Source organism: Octopus bimaculoides, chromosome 12, assembly GCF_046866305.1.
Source record: "Octopus bimaculoides isolate indiv1 chromosome 12, ASM4686630v1, whole genome shotgun sequence".
Taxonomy (NCBI): Eukaryota; Metazoa; Mollusca; class Cephalopoda; order Octopoda; family Octopodidae; genus Octopus; species Octopus bimaculoides.
Window position 1 is genome coordinate 14862445 of NC_142939.1, and position 22500 is coordinate 14884944.

General features: G+C 35.7%; 1 protein-coding gene across 5 annotated transcripts in view; it reads right to left on the minus strand.

Moving 5' to 3' along the window:
* Positions 1-22500, minus strand: part of LOC106874489 (uncharacterized) — a 408363-nt gene that overhangs the window by 210769 nt on the left and 175094 nt on the right. For all 5 annotated transcript variants that reach the window (XR_016243810.1, XM_089360831.1, XM_014922234.3 and 2 more), the window contains one exon: positions 2757-2826. The gene's annotated coding sequence lies outside the window, so the exon portion shown is untranslated. The remainder of the gene's footprint in view (positions 1-2756; positions 2827-22500) is intronic.

Sequence of the window (22500 nt, forward strand, 5' to 3'; positions counted from 1 at the left end):
TGACAATAGATAGATTTGAATATTTAATAAGATATTTTATTGAAAAATGTAAAGAAGAAAAACTGGAGGTTATATCCAATTTGCATCACATTTTCTCATTTGGTTACATGATTGGGGGGAAAATGTTTGATAGAATATTAACCAAAAACATTAAAAAAAAACCAAAAACAAAAGGTAAAATATTATTTACTACCAATGAGATTGGTATTAGAATAATTTTGCATGCCTAACTGTTACGGTCACCATTGTTTCTAAGAGATTGCTATTGATATTTATGAGTGTAAACATGTCTATTATGTTATGAGTTTCATTTAATAATAATGAACAACACTTTAGTGATTACGAACATTAGACTAAGGCCATGCTGGAGTACTGTTATGAGGGGGGTTTAAGGAACCAAATAGACTACAGAAATTATTTAAAGTTTGGTGCTTATATAATTGGTTGTGGCCCTTCAGTTTTACAAAGCCCTGCAAAAAAACTCAGAAGGTTGGGCCTCCAACAAGGCCTTTCATGATACCTCCCATATATATTTATATCTATATGTATTTATGTATCTACAATACATCTTTCTAGCTCCACCACCCTGTATTTTTTTGCCGACTCGCTACATTCCCTGTCCTCCACTCTCCCTTCCCGGTCTCATGAATCCACCCTCCTATCTAATCCTTGGTTCCATTTCATTTACCTCCCTTTAATTTGAGTGTACCCCTCTACTGAAAATCGCCTATTTCTGTCCCTCTACTCATACTCAAACCTCTCATCACCTTCCACAAAACCACCTCCATCGATGCTACACCACTCTCAGCTGAGGAGGGGGTCATGCCTTGCAAGTTACTTGGTGACCTCACTAGAGCTGGTGCCACAGAAAAAGTACCCAGATACACCATGTAGATTGGTCAGTATTACAGCATTCATCCATAGCAGATGGTTGAGTTTAGGGCTGTCTTCTGATTTGCCAGCTCCTGTCAAACAATCCAACACATACCAACATGGAAAATGAACATCAAACGCTGCTGCTGTGACTGCTGCTACTGATGATGATGATGCTGATTATGATGTTGATGATAAACATGCATATATGTATATATATATGTATACATACGCCCACACACAAACACACCTATATTTAATATGTGCACTTATTCTTTGAAGAATCTTACTCATTCTTTAAATTAATAACAATTTCACTTGCTTTACACAAGGAATTTTAATATGCGTAAGACTTAGCTGTAAAAATAAAATCTAAACATAAATATAAATAGAAATAGAAAATAGAAATATAATAACTTATATTTGTCAGTTTATTGATTTTCAAAGTTTACTCATTAAAGCGCATCTCATTTCAGTTTAGCAGTTGAATTTCCATCAACAGATTTTCTTCCGTCTTTCAGGTTGGAATCACACAATTTAATTAAAGAAATAGCTTCTACGTAAAGAACTTGACTTGTTTGTTGTTGGGCAAAATTTCCGCCAGTTATCAAAATTCATTATTATCTTTGGAGAAGGTAATTGGATTCATATGTAGCAAGTCTTAAATTTAATAAGTTGAGTGTTAGCTATAATGGAGGTTCAGTAGGTAAGATGTACAATATTTATCTATGCTGTTCTTGGTTCAATCCCTCCTTGCAGCAGCTTTGCCAATTGCATTTTTAAAAAAAATTTTCTTTTTGTATTATGGCCAGGGCTTGTAAGTGAATTTTGGTAAACAGGAAATGGTGGAAGATTGTTGGAGGAACCATTCTAGTGTATGGTTGGTTGATTTAATCTGTGAAATGGTTTGTTATCCTTTGGCCTCGAGTTGTTTTTCACTGCTTCCTTTCTGCTGCAAACATTCAGGACGAATTTCCAGTTTAAATTTATAGGTGCAGGCATGAGTGTACAGTTAAGAAGCTTGATTCTCAGCCACAAGGTTCCAGGTTCAGTCTCACTGCATGGCACCTTGGGCATGTGTCTTTTGCCATAGTCTTGGACTGACGAAAACCTCGTCAGTGAATTTGGAAGACAGAAACTGAAAGAAGCAAGCTGGCAGAATCGTTAACATGCCGGGCGAAATGCTGAGCGGTATTTCATCGGCCGTTACGTTCTGAGTTCAAATTCCGCCGAGGTCGACTTTGCCTTTCATCCTTTCGGGGTCGATAAATTAAGTACCAGTTAGGCACTGGGGTTGATATAATCGACTTAATCCGTTTGTCTGTCCTTGTTTGTCCCCTGTGTGTAGCCCCTTGTGGGCAGTAAAGATATAAGAAACCGAAAGAAGTATGTTTTGTGTGTGAGCGTGTGTGTGTGTGTGTTTATGTGTGAAAAAGGAAGACATGAAGTTATCCAACATTATGTATATCACACTATAGCATTTACTGACACATGCTACCATCAGTTTCCTCAAATTATGGTAGCATGTGTCTATTTCAAATAATGTAATCCACCTAACTGTGGAAAGACACTTCACAGCAAAGAATAATCCATTGCTCTTAAACTGAACAATTCCTGAGAGTTGCTATTTGCCTGGATGTGCCAAAATGTGAAACCAATATCACAAGATATGCTTTTCTATCCTAATTCTACACGAGGAGCTTTGGTTAAGTTATATGCCAGACTCCAGGCTAATAATGACAAAATTAGTTATTTTAAAGACATTCTTGCAAAATACTTGATTATTTTCAAATCAATTGAACCCAATAGTCAGAAAATTTCTACTGAAATATGGTCATGGCATGGTTAATTTAGAAATTATCTTAGAATTCCAGTATACTTACCAAATCTTAGCACGTGCCGAGAAACTTATTTTCCTTTGACTGATTGTGTTTTTTTAATATTCAAGAATAACTGGAATAAAAAAAGAAAGTAAGAAAAGTATATTATTAGATTTTGCAAAGTAATATATGCAAGAACTGAAGAAAAAAGACGAATATGCAATCAAGAAATTTTTTAGCTGTAGGGTTCTTTCTGTTAGGAAAACAAACTATATTACATATTGTAATAATTAAGTGTATATTGCTGTTAGTTATAGGCTTTCAGTAGACCAATCACTAGTTTACTGAATTTCTGTTAGTGTATGTGAGAAGGAAGTGTTTTTAACTCAGTGCAGAACAAATATCACAAAAGTCTCTGTTTCAAAATAATGTTTCTTTTGTTGTAGCGGTGATGGGTTTCTTGCCATTATATGTGTAAGTGAAGATGGAGTACTCCTTTGCATACTCAGCTCCAGCTCAGCCGACCTCTTCTTTTGCCCCTCTATCCTTCCTTCCTGTAAAGCAGTGATTTGCAATGTGGGGTATATGCCCCACTGGTGGAGCCTGGGAAAATTGTAGTGAAAGGTGGTGCCATAGTCACCAGGTAAAAGGTTCTCATTAAGGTGATTCATTCACTTTTTTTTTCCTAGTCAATAATGTACTTTTCTTTTGTACTCACTATTTAGTAAAAGAGTTACCAATAGATTCTCTTGCATCAAATAATTGTGATAAAACATTAAAAACAAAAAGATATATTTTTCAATGTGTAAGTACTAATAGAACAGCATATGTAGGATAAAATCCTTACAGAGCAGAAAAATCTGTCAGCAACCAACCATGAGACTCGAACTCACATCCCTTCAATTGAGTCTCATAGCTGGTTGCTGACAGATTTTTCTGCTCTGTAAGGATTTTATCCTACATATGCTGTTCTATTAGTACTTACATGTTGAAAAATATATCTTTCTACTTGTACTACAATGCATTTCATCGCTTCAAAAACAAACTTCTGTTCGTTTACATATGACATTATTAAAAATGAAGTGGTTTTTTCCCAACCAGTGATAGGGCATTCATTTTTTTTGGAAAGTCATAGTGGGGCCTGAGAGGGAGTAAAAGGTTGAGGAACACAATTGTAAAGGGTCAAGGACACTATGCTTTCTTCTCAGACATTCCACACCATAAATATTTGCTGTTTGGAAAACCTGAAGTAAAGAATAAATGGTTAATTGTGAAGACTTTCTGTATTATATAATGGTTAAAAATAACAGTAATTGTAGTATTATGGTGTTGCCAAAGATCGAGTCTTTGGATTCATTTATTGTACATTATTAGCAATTATATCCATTAATTCTTCACTATACCTTCTTTTAGAATGCATTCCATTTTCAAAGAATGTATTCAAATTTTCTTTTGTTGTTTTTTAAATTACCTTTCTATCTGTTATGATATTACCAATAAAACAATTGCAAAGTGATAGCTATCAACCGTTTCAAATAAGTAGCAACTATTTTCATGTATTTGTGTTATTATCTGAATGTAAGAATCAATGTTTGGATAATATCATAACATCTTTATTGTCAATGGGTGGCAGGAAATGCAAAAACAAAAATAAAAACAAAGACTAGCTGTTAAGCTTCCATTATCTCCATTATTGCAGAGACTAACTATATCTCGTCAACAGGTGTTCTTAATGTACTTGGCAGAAAACAATTTTTAGTTTCCCATTTCTTAGAATGGAGACGTGTTGATCATACTGATAACTACATACATGCATATGTATATGGGTATGCTTGTATACATATATGTGGTTGGCGTTAGGAAGGGCATCCAGCTGTAGAAACTCTGCCAAATTAAATTGGAGCCTGGTGTTGCCATCCGGTTTCACCAGTCCTCAGTCAAATCGTCCAACCCATGCTAGTATGGAAAGCGGACATTAAACGATGATGATGATGATGATATATATATATATATATATATATATATATATATATATTTTGAAATATTTTCTCAATTAAGATGCCTAATCTCAGACAATCTTTCCAGTACTCTCAACCCTTTCTTTCTCATCTTGCAGCCTACCCACCTCACCATTCATAACTTAGTTAATGGCTGTCTCTGTCGTTGTCTTTGTGTACTGTCACATTCTGGAGTAACCTGTTGATATTTTGTTGGCAAGAAAAATATTGAGGATATATAACTGTATAAACTTCTCTCATCACTCATACTCTGTGTGTGTGTTCCATCCCAGGCCCTGCAAAAAAAACAAAAAAACAAGGAACACAATTCCCATACTTGCAACAGGGCGGAGACCCTGCTATATGCACCTAAGGACCAGGTGCAGGTGTTAAATTGTGTGTTGAATTACGAGGCGGTATCAAAAAGTTTCTGGACTAGTCCCGTTTGATAAAAAAATAACTTATTTACCTAAGTTTTAACACCATCTCCTCCAAAATAGTCACCTGCCACAACAATGCACTGGTTCCAGCATTCCTGCCGCTGTGGGAATCTGGCCTGGAACTTATTTTCTATAAGCAATTCAAGAACCTTCTGCAATTCACTCTGGATCTTGACAATGGTGTTAAAATGGCAGCCTTTGAGCTGCATCTTCATCTTGGGGAAAAGATGAAAGTCTACAGATGCTAAATCTGGTGAATAGGGCAAGGAAACTGTATTTCATGTTGCTCCAAGACCCTCAGCTGGCAAAAATAAAGCTGTACCTGTAATTCAAAGGGCCAGCCTTATCACATTCTGTGTCATGCAGAATCTTCTTGAGAACTACATAAGGGGTATGTGTGATTGTGGAGTACTCAGCCACTTGTATGTTAATTTCACATGCAGGCTATTCCCTTGACCACATCAACTGGAACATTCAATGCCATAACCGATGGAGAGCCAGCGTAGATTATTTGGTAATCCTCACCAAAAATGCCTGTAATTTTCAGACAAAGAAAGTGACAAGCTAGAATATTCTTTGCAAATATGATCTGCTGCCAAAACATCTGACATGTATAAGACTTTAGTTATGATCAAAATTTAACTTGTGTCTTTATTGTTCTTTAAATCCAACAAAACAAAAATTCTCTCTTTGTAACAAAGCAGTTTCTTCTTTATAGAAAGAATTCAAAAAGTGAAACACACTCACACATATACATATACATTGGTGAGAAATTTGCAAAACAAATCAGAAGAACATACACACATAGGCACACATTCGTACATACACACATAGGCACATATATTCATACATACACACAGACTTGCAAAAATACATGCATGTACACACATATATAGATTAGTATATTATATATTAGAATATAAATTTATTCCTGATAGTAATTGGAATATTTAGCTTGTCAAATGCATATCTTTTCTTCAGGGATTATAGCCATAGCCCTTCAAACCATTTCAAAGGCAGGATTAGAATTAATTCATACCCTATAGGTGTATTAAGCAAGGCTTCACTTCTAAGTCTCTCTATATAAGAGAAAATCTGTTTCACTTAAGCACACACACACACATGCATTCACACATGCATGCACATTCACACACACACATACATATATTACATATATATATATATATATATATATATATATATATATATATATTTATATATATATATATATCATTGCTATTAAGCAAAACCGTTATACTACACTTTGGCAATTTTTGATAACTTGGCATCTGAAGCAGCTGAGATATGTTAGTTTGACCAAAAGAACTGGCTATTGCTAGCAAAAATAAATATTGGAAAAAACGCATTTGGCCAAATTTAGACATACGACAGTTTAACATAATACCAAGGATATATATATATATATATATATATATATGTATATATATATATAGGAAATAATGGCACAACAAAGTACCAATTTATGCTGAAAATAGCAGACGATATGTATATGTGTATATATATATATATATATATATATATATATATATATATATATATACTCAAACTTATATATCATAATTTATGCTTTATCTAAATTATGAGTTCGAATCTGATTTTATCTTTCCATTTTTTGGGCATGCATTTTCATGTAGCATTTTCGTTATAGCATGTAGTTCATTTCTCACAACAGTTATTTCTTTGCTGTCTACAACCATATTCTCTCCACCGCCCCCGTCTCTCTTTCTCTGTCTTTTTCTCTCTGTCCCTCTCTTTCTTCTCACTTACTGCATTCCGCTATTCTCTAATATTCCTCTTTCTATCGTCCTGTTGTCTGACCAAAACTCTTTTCCCTCTGCGATATTCCTCTTCAACAAGTTGAATCGCATTTCTCTATATTTTGCACTCTTTTGTCACGTCTCACTCTTCTATGGATATTTACACATTTTGTTTGTCCCTTTGGACTTGTAACACTGTTCATATTTCCTGTTTGTATTCTGTTTGCATCTTCTGTATAAATCATTTCTAGAAGACTTTACCTTCAGCAAATGAATACTGCCAAACATTTTGTGGTCACATGAGGCATGGTCTTGTCCTTCAGGAGCTTGTTTCCCAACCATGTGATTTGGAGTTCAGTCCCCAGCTTCACTGTGTAGTATCTTGGCCAAGTGTTTTTCTGCCACTGTCCTCAATCAACCAAAGCTTTCTGAGTGGATTTGGTAGATGGTAACTGAAAGCTGATTCTATGTGTGTGTGTATGCATTTATATATATATACTCTTTACTCTTTTACTCTTTTACTTGTTTCAGTCATTTGACTGCGGCCATGCTGAGGCACCACCTTTAGTCGAGCAACTTGACCCCAGGACTTATTCGTTGTAAGCCTAGTACTTATTCTATCGGTCTCTTTTTTGCCGAACCGCTAAGTTACAGGGACGCAAACACACCAGCATCGGTCATCAAGCGAAGCTGGTGGTACAAACACAGACACACAAACATACATATATATATATATACATATATACGATGGGCTTCTTTCAGTTTCCGTCTACCAAATCCACTCACAAGGCTTTGGTCGGCCCGAGGCTATAGTAGAAGACACTTGCCCAAGGTGCCACGCAGTAGGACTGAACCCAGAAACATGTGGTTGGTAAGCAAGCTACTTACCACACAGCCACTCCTGCGCCTATATATATATATATATATAAAACTAATATTTAGTTGACATCAGATGGAAGGGTCAGTTTTTGGTTTGTATTATATTTTGTTTACACTCTACTTTGTCTATTTTACATCTCATTGTCATTAATTTGTAATAACTAATTCTTAATTTTAACATTTTTCTGAGTAAAGCCTTATCAAAAGTCTTTTCTCTTAAACAATTTTTGCTTTTAATTTATGTCATCTTTATTTTGATAATTCCTGTTCCATTTTGTCTTCTCGTTCATATTTCAACACTTTCGTCACTAAGATAATATATTATAATATAATAGAATAGAATATAATATGATAAAATATAATATGAAATATGATATGATGCAATAGGAAATACGATATGATATAATTTAATGTAATATAATATCTATCTGTCTGTCTGTCTGCCTGCCTACCTACCTACCTACCTACTTACCTAACTATCTATCTATCTATCTATCTATCTATCTATCTTCCTTACTAAGAAACTAACTAGCAACTATATATATATATATATATATATATATATATATATATATATATATATATAATAAATGAGTATATGCATATATACGTACAGGTATGTGCATACCTACGTCTACCTGTATATATATAGGTGCATATCTGGGTACAGGACATTGCAAACAAAACGTAGACAAGAAAATAATAATAACCAGAGTACAGAAAACACACAAGCCACATAGAGAACATTTTCTTTCATCAACTACCCCCATTTTAACACCGGCGTTTCGAAGAGTTGGGCAGGACGCATCGTTAAAACGGCTCTTCCCATGGACCGCAAATTAAATTTGTATACACAAATTAAACCTGTGCCATGGAGGAATGTAGTGGCGGACAAAAAACAAGACAGGAAAACAAACGGAAAAGAAAACAAGATAGGAAAACAAACGGAAAAGGCTATGCGGCCAGACGTGAAAAATTATGTGTATATGAACGCTGTGAGGCACAAACTGAAAGTCGGGACAAAGTAAGTTCACGTGTTTGCTCGGCGATAGCCAAGGAAGAAAAGAATTAGTGACCGGAAGCATGTGACCAGGGGTGGGGGTAAGGAAGGGAGAGAGTGGTAGATGGAGAAACAAGGGGAGGAAGTAGAAGAATAGGTGAGCAATGAGAGAAAGAGAGGAAGAGAGGAATATAGTAGTGACAGAAGGAAGAACAAGAGGGGAAAGAGAGAGATATAGTAGTAACAGAAGGAAGAACAAGAGGGGTAAAGAGAGATACGTAGTAGTAACAGAGGAAGAACGAGAGGGGGAAATATATATATATATATATATATATATATATATATATAGGTGAAGGAATTACTGGTGACTGTATTGCATCCTAACCACGTGGTTCTGGGTTCAGTCCCAATGCATGGCACCTTGAGCAGTCTACTGACTGATAGAAGTAAAAAATAGAAGAAAGCATATAATATAATATGTAATACATATGTGTATATATATATATATATATATATATATATATATATATATATATATATATATATATATATATACATATATATATATATACATATACACACACACAGGAGAGAGAGAAAGAGACTACCGCACACAATTAGACAACAAATGCACTGCAGATGATTCTAAAGAGACATCAAAGAAAACTAAAGAAAAGTTTTAAAATGTTCAAATTCCATACAATACATGAAGTCATGACTCTCAGACAAAAATATAATTTATATAAAAGAAACTGAAAAGCATTTAAAATATCATGATTTAGATATCGACATGGTAATTCAAAGGTTGATATACTATTATAAAAGAACTGTAATGAAGAATGGAAACTTTCAAGAAAACATTTATATGTATGCATATCTATTTATCTGTCTGTCTTTTTACATATATATATATATGATGACATACATATATACATGTATACATTTATACACTACACATCCATATATATGCATATATATATATATATAATTACTTCTCCTACATTTCGCACACCACAAACTTCGAATATACCCTTCAACACTCTGAAGAGATCGGCCAAACTACTTGCTGGATCGAAACGTACGTAAGTGACTATGACATAATATACAAAATGACTCATTACATAACCTAAACCTCCACACTGACTCATTTCACAAGCTCCACATAATAAAACAACGGCTATCTAGTCCAACGAAAATGCTTTTTCTTGTATTTGTTGCTCCATTCTCCAAGTAAATATATATATATATATATATATATATATATATATATATATATATATACATATTCAATGAGATTCTTTCAGTTTCCATCTAGTAAATCGATTCACAAGATTTAGGTTTGCCTGGGGCTATAGTGGTAGACACTTTTCCAAAGCGCCATGTAGGGGGACTGAACCTGGAACCATGTGGTAGGGGAGCAAACTTCATATGAAACAGCCATGCCTATATATATATTCTTTTATTATTTTATTTCTTCAGTCATTTGACTGTGGCCATGCTGGGGTACTGCCTTTAGTCAAACAAATCGACCCCAGGATTTATTCTTTGTAAACCTAGTATTTATTCTATCGGTCTCTTTTGCTGAAACACTATGTTATGGGGACGTAAACACACCAACATCGGTTATCAAGTGATAATGGTGGACAAATACAGACAGAAACATATACATTAATATATATATATATACCATGGGCTTCTTTCAGTTTCTATCTACCATATCCACTCACAAGGAGTGGCTATAGTAGAAAATACTTGCCCAAGGTGCCATGCAGTGGGACTGAACCCAAAATCATGTGGTTGGTAAGCAAACTACTTACCACACAGTCACTCATGTGCCTATTATATATATATACATATATATATATATATATATATATATATATACAAGTGAGCCATCATTCATGTGGTCACATTTCTCTCCTATGACATCATGATTCTCTCTAACACACTGTTTTGCAATTCAAACAATATTTTGAGCGTGGCTGTTGCCAGTACTGCCTGACTGGCCTTCGTGCCGGTGGTACGTAAAAGCACCCACTACACTCTCGGAGTGGTTGGCATTAGGAAGGGCATCCAGCTGTAGAAACTCTGCCAAATCAGATTGGAGCCTGGTGTAGCCATCTGGTTCACCAGTCCTCAGTCAAATCGTCCAACCCATGCTAGCATGGAAAGCGGACGTTAAACAATGATGATGATGATATATATATATATACTCTTTACTCTTTTATTTGTTTCAGTCATTTGACTGCGGCCATGCTGGAGCACCGCCTTTAGTCGAGCAAATCGACCCCAGGACTTATTCTTTGGAAGCCTAGTACTTATTCTATCGGTCTCTTTTGCCGAACCGCTAAGTTATGGGGGACGTAAACACACCAGCATCGGTTGTCAAACGATGTTGGGGGGACAAACACAGACACACAAACATATACACACACATACATATACATATATATACATATATACGACGGGCTTCTTTCAGTTTCTGTCTACCAAATCCACTCACAAGGCTTTGGTTGGCCCGAGGCTATAGTAGAAGACACTTGCCCAAGGTGCCACGCAGTGGGACTGAACCCAGAACCATGTGGTTGGTAAGCAAACTACTTACCACACAGCCACTCCCGTGCCTATATATATATATAACATGTGGTAGTAAATGATGATGATTATGCTGATGATGATGATGATGACAATGGTAATAACGTTATAGCATTCAGTACGTATTTAGACTGACTGTAAAACTTAATTCCCACGAGGAACTTTTGGCAGCTTCTGATTAAAAACAAAAACCAAGAAACAGAAAGAGAATGATTGATTTCGTCATTACTGAACAAATTCCATCAGAATTTTCTTAATATCTTCTGTTTCCTAATATATTGTATATAAACAATGGATGACTGTTTAGTGAAATGCAAAGATCTTTATGTTCACAACTTCAGACCAGTCCATGTGATTCTCCTGACACACTGCAGAAAAGGGCCATCTTACTTATGTAAATAATGAGTCTAAGGACCCTAGAGGGAGGAGCTTCACTTGGCTTCTATGGTATTTAAGTGACTGATATGACAACCCCCAACATCACTGAATGGGATTCTGGTCTGTCAGGGAGTTAACTTCCCAACCATTGTTGGAATTTGTTTACGGTGGAGTGGACTGGAGCAATGTGAAATGAAGTGGTTTGTTCAGAAACACAACACACTACCTAGTCTGGGAACTGAAACCTTGACCTGGCAATCATCAATGTAATACCCTAATCACTATGCCACATGTCTTCATTGAAAAAGTTGCAATGGAGACAAATTTCACTGTGACGTTATGGCTTTCTATTTTGTTTATCTTTTAACTTTTGCTTGTTCGACTCACTAGACTGTGGCCATGTTGGAGCTTGTGTGTGTATGTATGCATGCATATGTGTGTGTGTATGTGCGTATGTATGTATGTGTGTATTTATATATGTGTATATATGTATATTTGAGCTTGTGAAGACCTGTTGAACCGAGTGAAATTGTAGTTGTGGCCAATGCCAGTGCTGCCTAACTGGCACCCGTGCCAGCGGCATGTAAAAAGCACCATTTGAGTGTGGCTGATACCAGTGCCACTTGACTGACATCCATGCTGGTGGCATGTAAAAATCACCCACTGCACTCTCAAAGTGGTTGGCATTAGGAAGGGCGTCCAGTTATAGAAACCTTGCTAGATCAGACTGGAGCATGGTGCAACTTCCCAGGTTGCCAGTCCGCAGTCAAACTGTCCACGCCATGCCGGCATGGAAAGCTGATGTTAAGCAACGAGGATGATGTATGTATGGCTGTATGGATGTATCTGTGTATGTATGCTTGTGTGTATATATGGTTTATCATGATTGTGTGTATGTATGCATGTGTGTTTGTTTGTATATATACAGATCCAGAGAAGGGTTTCTGTTTTTTCAGCCTTTCCCTGTTTATATATACACATGGGCACATCTAGATTCATACATTTTTATATATAACCATAAATAATATACATTCACACATACACACACACACATTCAGACAAACATCCCTCATAGGCATGCACACATCCCTCATAGACACACACACATACACACATATATACATCTCTCTATCCCCACACAGGAACGTCTTCACACACACACACACACTAAAGTCACACCAATATTCTCTGATGTCTAGACTCATGTATCTTCCATAATTGAAATCAATTTAGCTTTAATATTCGTTGATTCTTTTAACCACGGGAGATGAAGTATTAGTTAGCTTCAGGTAATAAGGTTGCTAATGAACGCCAAATATGTACATATATAAATGCATACATATGTATTTATGTACACACACACATGCACATGCACACACACACATGCATACATACATGCACATACATACATTCATACATACACACATGCACACGTACATTCATACATATGTATGTGCATACATACATATATATATATACACACACACATCCACACATACATACACACATACATAGATACATACATTTATTCATACATACATTCGTTCATGCATACAGACGTACATATATATATATATATATATATATATATACACACACACACACACACACATATATATACATATACACATACATACACACAAATATATATATATACAAATATATATATATATATATATATATATATATATATATATATATATATATATATATATATATATATATATATGTATATATAACGTTGCATGGATTTTGTTTCAGGAAGACTTGAAGGTGACAATAATATTGACATGAAGTGCAGTCTTTCTGGGACACATAGCCACTACGTTATGTCATACTTTAAGGGCTATGCATTTGCTATACAAGAGCATACATGCATACATGTATAACTACATTACATACATGTATAAATACACACATGCATGCATTCATACATACACACATACATTACATACATACATACAAATATATATACATTACATATATTACATACAAGCATGCATCCATTCATAAATACATAAATTACATAATTACATACATACATGCGTACATATATACATACATACATTACGTACATACACATATGCATGCATACACACGTAAATACATACATACATTACATGCATACATATATGCAGGCATACATACATACATACATACATACATACATACATTACATACATACATACATACATTACATACATACGTACCTACAGACATACATACATACATTACATACATACGTATATGCAGGCATATATACATACACACATACATAGATTACATATATATATATATATGCAGCCATACATATATATATAGATACATCTATGCATATGTGCAGTGAATTAAGTGATATTTTTTTGTTATAATTGGGAAATATTAAAGAAGAAAAATACCCTTGCATCTTAAAACACCACCACCACCACCACCACCACTACCACCACCACTACCACCACCACTACCACCACCACTCATCATCCACATGTCTCCCTCCCCCTCCTCTCTCATGCTTTTAGGCGTCATGCATTAGATGAAAGGCAGACATCAAAACAACTCCCGAAATACCCTTTGGTATACATACTCACATACACACACACACATGCGTGCGCATGTATGTGATGTGCATATGTCTGTATGCATGTTTATATGCATCAAACACACAAAGAACCTATGCTTCACACTAGTTCATAAATCACATGCAAAGTTTGTGCATATGTGTGTGTGTGTGCATATGTGTGTGTATGTGTGTGTGTGCATGTATATGTAAATATAATCCAAAGAATTAGCTGAAAAATTTGAACACTCATTTCACATCACACTAACTATAAAAGAGAGAGAAAAAAAACAACCAAAACATGGACTATTAATCAATTGCAGAATATTTCCAAAGCGAGTCTATTAAGTTATGTAGTTTATCTAAGTTTCACCAAGTTTCCAGACTTTGCTATTAATAACGCACAGTTATTAGCTTAAAAAAAAATAAATAACAAACTAATTGCTTTTCACTTTTCTTATATTGTTTCCATTTACAGTGACTGATTTCCTTGGAATAGATCGATTACTGTAACGGAAAGCCCTACTTTCTCCAAAATAATAACCTCTCTGTTAGAGATGAGATGGTGAAGCTGCTTGGCGTAGTGGTTAGGGTGTTTGCAATCTGGATCGTAAAAGTGTGGTTTTGTCAAGCGGTGATTTTTATTATGTTTCTCGTTAAAAAATACATCCTGCAGCTCAACAGTTTCGATGGGAAAATACTTGGTGTTAGGGAGTACATCTACCTGTAGAAACCTTGCTAAAGCAGATACTGGAGCCTGGTGCAGTCCTCTGGCTTGCCAGCTCCTTTCTAACTGTCCAACCCATGGAAATCATCAACATCATCGTCATCATTGCCATCATCATCATCATCGTCGTCGTCGTCATCATCGTCATCAGCATAATCCTTTAACGTCCATTTTTCCATACTGGCATGGATTAGACGGTTTGACCAGAGCTGGCAAGCTTGGGAGCTGTGCCAAACTCCAGTCTAATTTGGCATGCTTTCTATTACTGGACGCCCTTCCTAATGCCAACCACTCCACAGAGTTTGCTGAGCACTTTTTATGTGGTGCTGGTATGGCTGATATTATGTGGCACAGACATGGGTACTTTTCATATGGTACTGGCACAGGACTCTGGCAGGCCAATCCACTTCAGCAGTAGGGTGGGCAGCATTAACACTTCTGCTGTGGAGGGTGGGTCTTCTTGAGTACAGCAAAGCACCAGGTACCTTAGTCCTTTGTCATCTCCTTTGAAAGGTTCAGTGTCCTGAGATCGACCTTGAGTATTTCGTCCCCTCTCTTCTTAGGTCTCCCTCTTTTATGAGTTCCATCCATTTTGAGTGATTGGCACTTTTTCATGGGGCTGTCTACATCCATCTGCATCACATTACCAAACCAGTTTAGTCTTCTCTCTTGCATGCTGCATTTAATTCCTCTTAGATGCAGAATGCTAAATGATGAAGATGATGATGATGATGATGATGATGATGATAATGAAATATGATCTGCTCTCAACAGGTTGAAGCATGAATACCTTTGGGTTACAGTAATCCTTAAACAGGTCATGTCTGACCCAAATATTCTGCCTGCTTTTGTGTTCAAACCAGCTGGATCAGGCCTCTCACACCTAATCTACAATATCATTTAAAAAAAAATAAACAATCACATCATCGAAATGTCAGTACTACAAGATAGATGCACTATTAATTCAAGACAAAATTTGTATGGACAGAGTAATTTTTTTTCCAGCCATGTTTCTTTGTCACAGATACCGTTTGTGTTAATACAAGGAATTATAAACACTTGGTAGCTGCAACTTTCACACCCCCTTCTCCTTGAGCCACATTCAACTGACCCCTCCTCTCTCTCTCTTTGAATCAAATGTATAAGATGATTAAAAATACTTTGCAATGACAGCAGACATCTCTTCGGATGTTTATTGTTGTTTGTTAACAAATTCCATCTTTTGTTTTAACACATTTAAAAGAGAAGTGAGTAAATATTTAGTTATGTGTCATTAATTCATCATCCTCTTTATTGATGTTTCCCTGCAACACTGGAGGAAGGATTCAATAATAATGATATACCAAACACCACTTCAAATCAATAACACATTATGTAATTGAATTTCATTTCATTTTATTGATGTCTTTCTTGTTTACACACACACACACACACACACACAAGTGCACATTCAAACATACAGACGTGCAACCACATATAAGCACATGCACAGACACAGTAAGACACACTCAAACACACAACCACACACAGACAGACACACACACTCAGACACACGTATATATTTTCCAATGTTAATTCTCTGTTGTGAACAGAGGTCAAGTAGTTGTAAAATGGTTTTGCTTGGTTCCAATCAATCACGCATATATTATGATGGCAATAGCCAATAGAACACAGATAGCTAGCTAGAAATTTAACCAACTGGAAACCAATTTAGCCAGTAAAGAATCAAATGTAGGTTATATATGTGACTGTTGGTCACGAAGATGTTGTGACCAAATAGAAAATATAATTCTATCCATCCATTCTACAGCAGGTCTTTGAGTAAATATCAAATATTAGCCAAGAGATGTATGCTTGCTTAAGGTTCCCTAAGAGTTTGGGATTAACGGGCAACTTCTGATTGTTGTGAAGTCCCTCTATGAATGCCCAGATGTTTGTGATTAGGTCAATGGTGTGACATCGAAACCTTTCAACATATTGTTACCTCTTCTTTTCATAATTATTGTAAACTGAATTAACATGTGCAACTGTTGTGGAAGTGGTATCCCAATTGCTATAGGATCAGTTGGTTGATATTTGCAGATGACCTGGTGCTACTTGGCTCATTGAAAGGTGATCTCCAGCATGCACAGAATTAATTCACTGCCAAGTGCTGTAAGACATGGATAAGAATTAATGTTGCAAAGACCGATACTTTGGTCCACTCAACAAAGTCTTCCCAGTGCATTCAGCATCTTAGTAGAACATCACTGAGACAAGTGAAGAAGTTTAGATCTCCTGGAAGCCATATTCATGAATGAAATATGGCTTGATTATATAATCAAGGCTCCCAAAAAGCAAAGATATGTAACTCTTAGTCACAAAGATTCTGTAACCAAATGAAAATATATCTGAGGCTCCCAAATCAAACCTAGGTTATACATTAGTGTCTTGGTGACAAAGATTTTGTAACTAAGTAGAAAATATAACTAAGGTCTTTAAATTGAATCTAGGTTATACATTTAGTACTTAAGCTTTTTTTTTATTTAATTATTTTTAATTTTAAATATTGGACTGGGAGAAAGAGGCAGTGCTCATTGTTTTCACCATTCCTCCAAGACTGGTGAGAACGATTCTATTAATATTCCTCATCAACCATTGCAAATAAACACCTGCGGAAAGAAATGAGTAGAAAAGGGATTAAGACTCCTACAAAAATACTATAACCAAACAGAAAATATAATCGTGGCCCCAAAATCATACCCAGGTCACAAAATTTGTGTCTTGGTGATAAAGATGGTATAACCACAGGGACAATATAGTTGAGGTCCCAAAATGAAATCTAGGTTATGTATTTGTGTTTTGGTCACAAAAATGCTGTGATCAAGTAGAAAATATAGGGTTAATGTATACCACTTATGAAATTTTCCCTTGTAAAAACTCCCTTGATATCACCTCATCCAATGCCTTTGTGGCAAATAGACATTTATTCTTTTTATTGGCCTCAGTAACAGGGCTTGCTTACAGCATGTTTCTTTTTATTTAGGAAAAAAAAAAAAAGCATTTCCTATGACCTTTCATAGAGCCTCTGAAACTGATAGAGGGAGAAAAGATGGTACCCTCAAATTGGAGACCTGGCTTGGATGCTTGCAACCAAATGAACTTTTCTAGAGGCACTTAAAGTGCCAGGTGGCAGTATTAACCCAAACTAAGCCTACCAACCAAATAGGCCATTATGGGAATGTAAAGAACTAACACAACTGGTGCAAGATGCAAGGCAGTCAGTCCAACATTCTTATAGCTTTGCTTGTCCACTGCCCCAGAGTCACGCACATTTTTATCAACCCCCAAAAGATGAAAGACAAAGCTGACCTTACAGTACTATATTTAAGAGATGAGGAATTATGTACATTATTTACATTATTTACATTTGACAGATATTTGTCCTCATCTTGTTTGTTGTTAACACAACATTTTGGCTGATATACCCTCCAGCCTTCATCAGGTGTCATATAGCGTACTGGTTAAGAGTGTCGGCTACTAACCCCAAAATTCCAAGTTCGATTCCAGGTAGTGACGTGAATAATAATAATAATAATGATAATGACTCCAGCTAAGAAGATTTGAAGAAGGAATTGTAATTCCAAAATATCACCGGACTATAGATAACCAAATTACAACAAGTATATAGTCCATTTTTTTGTTTTATAGTGCATTGTTGTACCGTTCTAAACTTTATATTCTTTATAATAATAATAATAATAATAATAATAATAATAATAACATCGAAAAATACCTCAGGAATGAGAACCCGGGTTCAAAATTTCCCCAAGACACCTGATGAAGGCTGGAGGGTATATCAGCCAAAACATTGTGTTAACAACAAACAAGATGAGGACAAATATCTGTCAAATGTAAATAATGTAAATAATGTAAAGCTGACCTTGTTTTGGTAGGTTAGAGAATGACAACTGAAAGGGAGCACTTATCCTTGGTAGCCAATGTGACCCAGGATCTACAAGTTATAACCGGAATCCTAAAGTTTATTGCAATGTTCTAAAGACATTTAATTAAAATTTTGTATATTTTTTATAAACTTTTATTTTTATTTTTCCTTTTGTATTTGATTTTTTTATGTAAATCTCCACAATGTCAATGTAATGTTCCCTGATTGCCACCCTTGTGGCAAATAAGGGATATCATTACTGGATAAATCCTGTCTTTCACACTTGTGGGGCTGCTAATATAAAGTGCCAGTCAGCTACTGATTGCCGTGCCACATTTTCTGGCATTGGGCAGACTTCAGAAAGAACTGAAGAATGAAGATTGGTAGAATCATTAGAATGTTACACAAAATACCTTGTAACTTCCCTGGACCCTTATGTTCTGAGTTCAAATCATGTTGAAGGCAACTTTATCATTTATCACTTTAAGTTCAATAAACTAAAGTACCAGTGACATACTGAGGTTCATTTAATTGACTGTGCTTCACCCTCTGAATCTTAGTCTTTTTACCTATATTAGAAACAACCTTCACTGTCATTGTCATTATCAACATAGCCATCATTGTCATCATTTACCATTTCTGTCATCATCTTTGTTGCCATCATCATCATCAGCCTCATCGTCATCATCATCATCATCATCGTCATCAGCATCATCATCAGCTTCATCATCATCATCATCATTGTCATTGTTGTCATTATCTTCATCATTGCACTCACCATCATCGCTTTCATCATCATCGTCCTCCTCTTCCTCCTCCTCCTCCTCCTCCTCCTCATCTTCCTCCTCCTCATCTTCCTCCTCCTCATCTTCCTCCTCCTCCTCCTCATCATCATCATCATCTTCCTCCTCCTCCTCCTCCTCCTCCTCATCATCATCTTCCTCCTCCTCCTCCCTCATTATCATCATCACCATCCTCCTCCTCCTCATCATCATCGTCGTCATCATCATCACCGTCAGTTAATATTTGAATGTTCCTTTTTCAAACCTTTTGATATGAAATTCAATTTAAATTTTTTCATTTCACACGGATAGAAGTGAAAATAAAATAAAATAAAATAGAGTAAAAAAAAAAAAAAACCCCAAAAAACCAAAATGATACGAAACAAAACAAGACAAATTAACATAAAAATAAAAATAAAATACAAGACGATAGCAAAAACAAAAGGAAAAAAAAAACCCCACAACAAATAGAAAATAAAGAAGAAAAATATGGAAGAATATTAATAAGTGGATGAATGAAAAAAGAATATATATTCCAATATATTCAGAAATCTTTCAGTGTAAAGTAGCGAGAAGAAGCAGTGTGTAAACAAGTTTCCTCAAGCTAGAATGTGCCAAATCAATAGCATTTCTTGGTCTGGCTGTAATTTTCCATGTTGTTTACCACAGTTATTCCGTGTAGAAGGAGATTGAGGAGGGGGAGGAGGAGGAGAAATTCACTGTCTTTTACTTAACGTTCGTTCGTCCTACTGCATAGTCGAGGCGTAAATATTGGTTGGATGTGTTATGGTGGTGGCAGTGGTGGTGGCGGTGGTGGTGGTGGTGGTGGTGGTGGTCTGTTTGGGAACCGGTGGTTGGTGCGATGTTTGTTTGAGACGCGGGGATGTGGAGGGGAGGAATCGATACATGAATGGAATATTTGACGGACGACGCTGGGGTTAGATGCGCGGTGGGTGTGGTGGGTGTGGAGACAAAGAAGAAGAAGAAGATAATGATGATGATGATGATGCTTATCTAGTACTTATTTTGTTGCATCCAAAAGGATGAAGGGAAAAGTTGACCTTGGCAGAGTTTGAACTCCAAATGTAAAGAGAGACAAAATGCCATGAAGCATTTTGTCCAGTGTATTCTACTAGTTTGCTGCCATGATAATAATAATAATGATGATGATGATGATGATGATGATAATAATACTAATAATGATGATGAACAACAACAACAATAATAATAATAATAATAATAATAATAATAATAATAATAATGATAATAATAATGATGATAATAATGGTGATGATGATGATAATAATGATGATGATGATGATAAAAATTATAATGACACTAATCCTTTCTACTAAAAGCACAAGGGCTGAAATTTGGGGGAGGGGACTAGTTGATTACATTGACTCCAATATTTGACTGGTACTTAATTTATTGACCCCGAAAGAATGGAAGGCAAAGTTGACCTTGGTGAAATTTGAACTCAGGACATAAAGATGGACAAAATACCACTAAGCATTTTGCCCGACGTGCAAATGATTCTGCCAGCTTGCTGTCTTAATAATAATAGTAAAACACATAAAAGGTACCATTATTTTGAAGAAACTCAGAACCAGTTCAAAAACAAACAACACAATTTACTTCAAACAATGCCTCAAATATACATCTACATCATTTCAAATGCTTTATCTTGTAAAACACAAGCTCTTCAATGAGACGATTCAAAGAAATATTTATAGGAAATATATTGATGTATTGACATCTTAGCAAAAATTTATTTTCAGACAACAAAATGATCATATTTTCTTTCTATTTTATGTTTTTTTTTCATATTATTTTATTTTTCATTTGTTTCGTTTATTTGGCTTCTGTTTCTTCCTTTTTCTTTTTTGTTTTGTTTTCCAATTCTTCAAATGCTCTGCTTCTGTCAAAGCCTAAAGATATTTAAAGATGTTTGTACAATTTCTGGAAAACATGTGTACCATTCCAGTATATATGCATGTGTGCATATGTGCATGTATGCATGCACATGTGTGTTTGCAACCATGTGTATGTATACACATATATATACATATACATGTTTGTGTATGTGTATGTATGCGTATATATACATATATGTACGTGTGTATGTATGTATGTATATCCTCCTCCTCCTCATCATCATCATCGTTCAATGTCTGCCTTCCATGCTAGCATGGGTGGGACACACTTATACATGTATTCTGCTATTCTTTTATTTGCTTCAGTCTTTTGACTGTGGCCATACTGGAGCACCACCTTTTATTTGAACAAATCAACCCCACGACTTATTCTTTGTAAGCCTAGTACTTATTCTATCAGTTTATTTTGCTGAACCACTAAGTTATGACTATGTAAACATATATATATATATATAGGCGTAGGAGTGGCTGTGTGGTATGTAGCTTGCTTATCAGCCACATGGTCCCGAGTTCAGTCCCACTGCGTGGCACCTTGGGCAAGTGTCTTCTACTATACCCTTTGGTAGACGGAAACTGAAAGAAGCCTGTCGTATATATGTATATATATATATATATATATATGTATGTGTGTTTGTGTTTGTATGTCTGTATTTGTCCCCCCAACATCGCTTGACAACCGATGCTGGTGTGTTTACGTCCCCCGTAACTTAGCGGTTCGGCAAAAGAGAACGATAGAATAAGTACTAGGCTTCCACAGAATAAGTCCTGGGGTCGATTTGCTCGACTAAAGGCGGTGCTCCAGCATGAAACAA